This window comes from Triticum dicoccoides, chromosome 6B (genome assembly GCF_002162155.2).
Source record: "Triticum dicoccoides isolate Atlit2015 ecotype Zavitan chromosome 6B, WEW_v2.0, whole genome shotgun sequence".
NCBI lineage: Eukaryota > Viridiplantae > Streptophyta > Magnoliopsida > Poales > Poaceae > Triticum > Triticum dicoccoides.
The window spans coordinates 133,413,843-133,422,422 of NC_041391.1; positions in this window are offsets into that span (position 1 = coordinate 133,413,843).

The window sequence follows — 8,580 nt, forward strand, 5'->3', positions numbered from 1 at the left end:
TGAGGCGGTCAGTATGTTGGCGCCTGATCCTTCAGCGCCCAGCCAGCCGCTCGCCTCTGTGGATCGTGGAGGTTCCGACGTTGCGGTTACCGGCTCGCATATGGCTGTGAGGCACGAGGCGTCTGTGCGCGACAAGGTTGATGAGATTCTCTTCGAGATTGAGATTCACAGTTTGCTCAAACGTTTGGAGAGGGCTAGCCCTGGATCTGGCAAGACGATTGTGGAGGAGGCTCTCAGGAGCAAAGCAAAGAAGAGTGGCGCCACAGGAAAGGTGTCCGCAGCAGCTTGATGGTTCAGTGGATTTTGGTGATGAGCATGGTCTTTAGCGAGGTACTCTCGTTGGGGTCTTCTTTGTGATGTAAGAATGTGAGGGTTGATGGACCTTGCGTGTTGGTTTTGGTTGTCGGGTTGATCGTGTGGTTATGGGGTTGCATGCTCTGTGAGTAGTCCACATGTGGTGAGTCTGTATCGGTTTTCGCCCGGTTTTCCTTTAATTAACCGGGCAATTCTCTTCTTCTTAATTAATCGATGAGACAAATCTTTTGCCTCTGTTTCGGAAAAAAATATCATTAGATTCATTATTGAATGTACTTTCATATAAAATAGAGTTTCACTTTAGTCAACTCTAATATGCAGAGTAAATAAAAATGGAGGGAGTATTTTTGGAATGAATCTTACATGTGAAGAAAATATCTATGCGGACGAGCTCCCCGCCCAGCAGCCGGCCTGGCAGGTTGCCCGCTGGCGGAAGCGGCCTCGCCAGCGTGCACCCCGCCGCCCGCGGCACGGCCCTGGTGACGGCCCTCGCTAGCGCCCCTCCTGGCTCCGGGAAGGGGAGTGCCTCCGGTGCTTCAGCACCGCCCATCCGCGCGCCGAGTGCCGCCGTGAGATCTGCTGTGCGCGCTGCCGCTTTTTCGGCCACAAGGCCAAGCAGTGCACTGCCAGCCTCTCTGCCTCGTCGGGCAGCTCATCCCCGCCTCCTCAGCGCCGTCGCGTGCATTCGCTGTTCGGCGCCCCGGGCGCGTCCACCCGCTCCACCCCCGACCTCCTGACGCTAGAGTCCTCTGGATTCGCGGCCTCCACCCGCTCCGCCACTGGCTCACCGACGCCCGTGTCCGCCAGACCGGCAGCCGATGTGTTTCGGGCGAGCCCCAGTCCCGCCGCGCCTGCGTCATCCAGGTCGGTGACCTCCTCATGCTCTTTGTCGCCGATGGACTCGGCCTCCTCGCGCGCCACGCTGTTCTCCGGGCACCCAGCGCGCCGCCCTGCGGCCGCCATCTGCTACCTCCCCCGCTCTGAGGAGATGATCGCGGCGGAGTGGGCGCTGGGCCTCGCCCTCCTTGCCATGGTGGCCGGCTGCCGCTCCGGCATCACCTGCGATGAAGTTGCTGCCGTTCTTTGCTCCAGGTTCGACTTGCCTGCACGCGGATTCTCCGTGCACAAGCATGCACCTGAGGAGTTCCTTCTTCGATTATCGAGCCCAGAGCTTCGCGCGCATGTTGCTACTGCGGGCCGGGCGCGTACCCCCCGGTTTCGTCTCATCTTCCACCCTTGGGGCCGGACGGCGGGCTCTGAGCCAGTGGTGGCTCCTTTCCTCCTCTCCATTGAGCTTTACGGCATCCCCGACCATGTGTGGTATCGCTCTTCTGCCGAGTTCGTGCTCTCGCCGTTCTGCAAGGTCGAGAACCTCGCGCCTGAGACCTGGTCCATGGTGGACATGTCAGTCTTCAAGCTCACCGCCTGTACTATAAACCCAGATGCCATACCGCGCGCCTCCGAGCTCCTCGTCCCCGACAATGACGTGGTCTCCCCTGACGCCGACCCGGATCGCGCCGAGCGGCTCTCCCTTGGCCTCGCGCGCTTCCCCGTCCGCATCCACATCGCGGTGTGCGATGACTTCCGCCGCCCACCGCCACCTCCTCCGCGGCCTTCGGCCGGCGAGGATGATGGCCCGGACCTGGACTCGCCCCCGCTCCCCCCGCGCTGGCCTCAGCACCACGACTTCCTCCCTGCCGCCCCGTCAACGCGTGACCCGCCGGCTGGCCGTGCTGGTCGCCGGCGCCACCGCCGCCGCGCGCATACCCCGCCCATGTGCCGCGCTTGGGAGGGCATCCTTGGGCCCCACCCTGGTGTCGTGGCACCCGACCGGATCCCTGCAAAGGAGCGCCTGGGCCCGTCCTCTCCGCCAACTTTGGATAAAGCTGCGCCAACTTTGGATAAAGCTGCGCCACCAATCGTCACCGCTCCGGAGACCGCTTTGGCGCGTTGTTCCCCGCCAACCGCCTCCACGCCTGTGACCGTCCAGGCTTCAAATTCAAACATGGAAGCTATCGACGTGGCTGCGCAAGAGCCACGCACTGATGCCCTGCTCCTCTATCCGCCCGAGACGCGCGATGTGCGGCCTGGAGATTGCGACAACTCTCCACCGGGTCCCGCCGCTGATGCCGCCCCTGTCGCCATCCCGGACCATATCCTGGGCCACTCCCCTGCCCCGACCAATCGTGAGTCGACACCGCTCCCCCATGCTGCTCCCACACCTGATTCGATGCTGTCGGGGCCACTTCTAGTTGTCGCCTCGGATCTGTTGCCCATGGCCCCCCCTCCGCCCCACCAGCGCCAACCCTCCACCTGCCCTTGGATGCAGAGCGTCTAGCTGGCCCCTCTGAGCTGGTGCATGTGGCACCGATCGCGCCAATCGTGCCGGCCGTTGGGGGCGCGAATTGCAATGCCATGCAAACCCATTCACCTCCCCCTCCTCCCCCGCATGATGGTACCGTGCAAACCGCTGCTTGCACTAATCTAGCAATCATCTCAGGCCCGGCCCCTCACGTGGATGCTGATCGAGGCGCCCTGGCTGAGTTTGTTGACGCGCTAGCTGTCCGCCCCCAGCCCATCATGCCGACTCCACCGGCTCGCCGCCGCTCGAAGGAGATCCCCGCCAATTTCACTCCTCGACGCAGTTTCCGAATTGCGAAGGCCGATCGAGGTTTGGGATCTGAGATGAAAGCCAAGCGTGTGCTCCTCCGTCGCCTCGGGCTGATCAGTGATGATAGCGCACCGATCTCCGACGAGATCCTAGCCAAATATGCTCAACTCTTCGAGCGGTCTCTCGCTGAAGACATCATCGAGGCGTTCGCCGATTTCTTCGGGTGGAGCGTGCCTCGACCCACGTCGTCCACGCTGCCGAGCTCCCCCCCCCCCGCGCCTTGCCGCATCGAGGCATAGGCCCCTCATTCTACTTCGGAATGCTACGCCCCCATCCCTCTTTATGGAGTGTAATCAAAAGATTCTTTTTGGAATGTGCGTGGTTTGAACAATGGTGCTAAGCGCACTGCTGTCAGAAGCATGGTCACCGCTACTTTGCCCTCTACCATGTGCCTGCAAGAAACCAAGCTTGCGGCCATCACCGATTCTCTTGTTCTAGACACTCTCGGCCCTCTCTATGAGGGATTCTACTCCCTGCCTGCAGATGGCACTCGCGGTGGCATCATCCTCGCCTGGCGTAGCCCCAACGTTTCTATCTCGAACCCCCATATTGGAGATCACCACATCACGGCTCTTGTCACCCCAAACTCGACTTCCTCAACGACCTCCGCGATGTGTGTGCATCCCGCATTGGCTCGTGGCTTCTTGGGGGAGATTTCAACATGATCGATGCGCTCGATGAGAAGAACAACCAGCGTATCAATCATCGCTGCATGAACAGATTTCGGCGGTTCATTGCTGACGAGGAGCTTCGTGATCTTTACCTTCATGGTCGCTGTTATACCTGGTCTAGTGAGTGCGAGGCTCCAACGCTTGTCCGCGTCGATTGCGTGCTTTGCACTTCTGGTTGGGAGATCGCCCATCCAAACTGCTTGCTCCAATGTCTCTCCTCCGTGGCCTCCGACCACTGCCCCCTGCTCATGGATTGTGTCTCTCGCCCGCCTAGCGTGCGCCGCTTCCACTTCGAGCGCTTCTGGCCGAAGCTCGACGGGTTCCACCACGTGGTCTCCGAGGTGTGGAACTTCGTCCATCCGGACCGTGACCCCTACCGGCGCATCGTGGCGCGCCTCAAGATCACCGCTCATCGCCTGCAATCTTGGAGTGCGAGCACCATTGGCAATGTCTCCCTCCAGCTCAAGGTGGCTCGTGAGATCATTGCTAGGCTTGACACCGCCCAGGACTTTCCGCCGCTCAGCCATGGCGAGGCTTGGTTGCATCGGAAGCTTAAGTGTTCCTACCTTGGGATGGCCTCCCTTGAGCGGTCCATCACGCGTCAGCGTGTCCGTCTCGCCTGGCTTCGCAGCGACGACGTGGCCGTCTCCTACTTGAAGATCCACGCCTCTCATAGGAAGAAACGGACTACCATTACCTCCCTCCAGGTTGGCGCACTGACTATCACTAGCCACGACGCCATGGCCGAGGCCGCCTTCAGCCACTTCTCGGGCGTCCTTGGCACGACTGAGGCGCGAGATGTCACGCCCAATATGCGACCCTATCCAAAAGGAACTCGAAGGTCCCACCAAGGATAGAACCGCATATTGAAACGCTCTTGCAAGGTGGATATCATTACATCAACATTACATAATAGATGGGGATACATACATAAGGCATACAATGCCACACGAATACAACATCATCATACATAAGAGCAACATCCGACTACGGATGAACACAAACAGAAACTCAAACGACATCCACCCTGCTAGCCCAGGCTGTCGACCTGGAACCTATCCCCTGATCGAAGAAGCAGAAGAAGAACTCAACGCAAGCAAGCATCGCTCTCGCGTTAAGATCATCGCACAACCTGTACCTGCAACTGTTGTTGTAGTAATCTGTGAGCCACGAGGACTCAGCAATCCCATTACCATGGGTATCAAGACTAGCAAAGCTTAAAGGGAAAGGAAGGGGTAAAGTGGTGAGGTTGCAGCAGCGACTAAGCATGAAATGGTGGCTAACATACGCAAATAAGAGCGAGGAGAGAGCAAAAGGAACGGTCGTGAAGCTAGCAATGATCAAGAAGTGATCCTGAACTCCTACTTACGTCAAACATAACCCAAAAACCGTGTTCACTTCCCGGACTCCGCCGAGAAGAGACCATCACGGCTACACACGCGGTTGATGCGTTTTAATTCGGATCTGGTGTCAAGTTATCTACAACCGGACATTAACAAATTCCCATCTGCCTATAACCGCAGGCATGACTTTCGAAAGATTATACCCTGCAGGGGTGTCCCAACTTAGCCCATGACAAGCTCTCGCGATCAACGAAGGAATAGACCTTCTCCCAGGAAGACCCGATCAGACTCAGAATCCCGGTTTACAAGACATTTCGACAATGGTAAAACAAGACCAGCAAAGCCGCCCGATGCGCCGACAATCCCGATAGGAGCTGCACATATCTCGTTCTCAAGGCAACACCGGATAGGTCAGCCTACGAGTAAAACCAGCCCTCGAGTTGCCCCGAGGTGGCCCCGCAGTCTGCCCGGTTCGGACCAACACTTAGACAAGCACTGGCCCGGGGGGGGCTAAAATAAAGATGACCCTCGAGAGAGCGACTCCCAAGGGAAAAGGTATAGGTGGTGGTGAGGCAAATGGTAAAAGTCAATGTTGGGCCTTGCTGGAGGAGTTTTATTCAAAGCAAACTATCAAGGGGGTCCCATAAATCACCCGACCGCGTAAGGAACGCAAAATCCGGGAACATAACACCGGTATGACGGAAACTAGGGCGGCAAGAGTGGAACAAAACACCAGGCATAAGGCCGAGGCTTCCACCCTTTACCAAATATATAGATGCATTAATAATATAAGAGATATTGTGATATCCCAACCAAAATCCTGTCCACCATGGAGAAATCTTCAACTTCACCTGCAACTAGCAACGCTATAAGAGGGGCTGAGAAAAAGCGGTAACATATCCAAACAACGGTTTGCATAGGGAAGGTGTCAAAGGTTAGAGGTTCATGGCAATATGGGATGGCTTGATAAACAGGTTATAGGTAGCGCAGCATAGCGATAGAACGAAGCAACTAGCATAGCAATGATAGTAGTGAGATCTAGGGTAGCGGTCATCTTGCCTGAAATCCCGCTAGGAAGAAGACGAGTCCATGAATAAGACGAACGGATGAATCCACGAAGACGAACCAAGCGTAGACGAACGAATCCTCACGATCGCAATGAAACAGGAACTATCGAAAAGAAGCACACAACAAGGTAAACACACCACACATGAACAAGGCATGATGCACAACAAGCATGATGCATGACACGGCTACATGAAGCTACTCATGGCAAAAGATGATGCAAACAAGAGCAACACATCAAGGCAAGTTTAAATGAGGCCGGGAACAACATATAACAATTCCGGTAAGTCCTCATATGCATATTTCGAAATTGGTCCAGATCTGAACAAACCTTATGTTGAAGTGCTTAAACAGCAAGTTAAAGAGCACCACGATGATCTACACAAGATTCTAGTCAAGTTACATATAAAGTTCAATTAGTTCGGGGCTACGGCCTAGAAGATATGAGCAAAACAAGTTAAACATGGCATTGATGCAAAATGCATACAAACATCAAGCTAACACCTCAAAACAAGGATGCAACATGATAATATGAAGCTACATGCAAAATTAAGCAAGTTTCATATAGAGCACACCCAAAACGGAGCAACGGTTCAACACACACATGAAACAAGTTACAAGGACAAGCTGTCCAAAACAGCAACTAGGCATATTACAAGCATCAAAACAATATGCTACAGCATCTCAACATGAAAACAAAAGGCATGGGCATGATGTACAGGTAAAGCATAACAAAACATGAACACTGAGCTATCTCCAGAAACTACTATAACATGCTCAAACACACATGGTAAGATTGCAAGTTATAACAATTCCAGACTTTGCAGAAAATAACATCACGATGCAATGTTTAGAGCTATCAAACAACATGTTACAGGAACTTATAATGGCAAACAAAGGCATGGCATGATTCTACTCAAAGCATAGATCAAAAGTCCTTTACTGACCATAAGCCAAAAAGGATCAGAAAATATGATGGCACCCATGTAAACATGGCAAGTTATATTACAGATTCATACATGGCAGAAACAGAAATGAAGGCATGTAGATGAGCTTGTACCACTCACTACAGAGCAATATATAGCATGGCAAGGCAACCAACAGTAAGAAGGCATGTTTGTGAAGCTAAGCATGGCAATAGCAAGGTCATAGGGTGCATGGAACACTGGCAACAATCACGATAACAACTGAACTTAATGTTAACAGGCTGACAACAACATTATGAAGCAACTTTGGAGCAAGATATGAACAAGCTACAACAGGTTACAAATGCAACCAGGGGCATGGATTGATAGAGGATAACATATAGAACAAAACATATTTAGTGATCCTCTCCAGATTATGCATAGAATGATTAGTAGCAATATGTTTATATAGCATCACGAAATAACAGATTCAGCCTAGCAAAACAGCAACATCATATACACTACTTAACAAGCTCGATTCACTCACCACAAGTCATTGCATGACAATATAAGCATAGCATCATCAAGAAGACATGTTTGTGAAACAAACCAAGTCAAGAACAAGTCCATAGCATGCAAGGATCAACTACAACAACCTTGGCAAAATTGAATAACAAGTAAACAATCTGCCAGGAAACATTTTGAAGCAAAAGTAGAGCACGAAAATGACATGCTAGACTACTCCATAATTACAAACAAGGGCATGAATGAATAGAAAAACACCATATGTTCAAAACATCCTTACTGAAGTATCTCAAAATATGCATGGATCTCTCTGTAGCAACATGTTTACATGGCATCAAAATAACAGCAGAACAGGGACTAAAATCAGCAATATCATGATGCCTAGTTTGCATGCTTGTGCTAGTCACCACATTGATCACAAAAATACATGGTAAGCACCTCTATAAAGAAGACATGGCATAGTTCAAAACACATGTGGACATCAACCTCATAGGATGCACACATCAATCATGGCAAAAATGACAAAAGAGCTCGTTCCGATAACAGACAGCAAAAAACATCATGAAGCACTCTTACAACGATGATTCAGGCATCAAGATGACCTCAAATGAAAATGATGCAATGGCATGAAATGATGTGCTCGTCGAGACGAACAATGTGACATATTACACGCACGAAACGGAGTTACAGATGCAGAGATATGACAGGTCAAACATGGCATGAAAATTACTGGAATCTAGGGACTTGGTCGTTTTTCGAAAAATAACAGGGTGATCGCAGAATGACTAAACGTTGCACATGGCGGGGGATAGCAGCAGGGCTCACCAGCGTGGCCTTGGGCCGAAGAGAGGCGGAGCTGGGCTGGGCCGACTCTGGGCCGGAGGGGAAGGGCAGGCTGGGCCGGCGCTGTGGGGCCCACGCGGAGGCTCGGGAGGCCGGATGGATCGGGTCGCCTCCCGATCCGTTGCGGCGGCGAGCCGGCTGCGGCGAGCGGCGGAGAGAGGACGGGGACGGGCAGAGGCCGGAGGCGCACGGGGACGCGGCGGCACACGGCGGCGAGACCGCATCCGGGCGGCGGCGGGGAG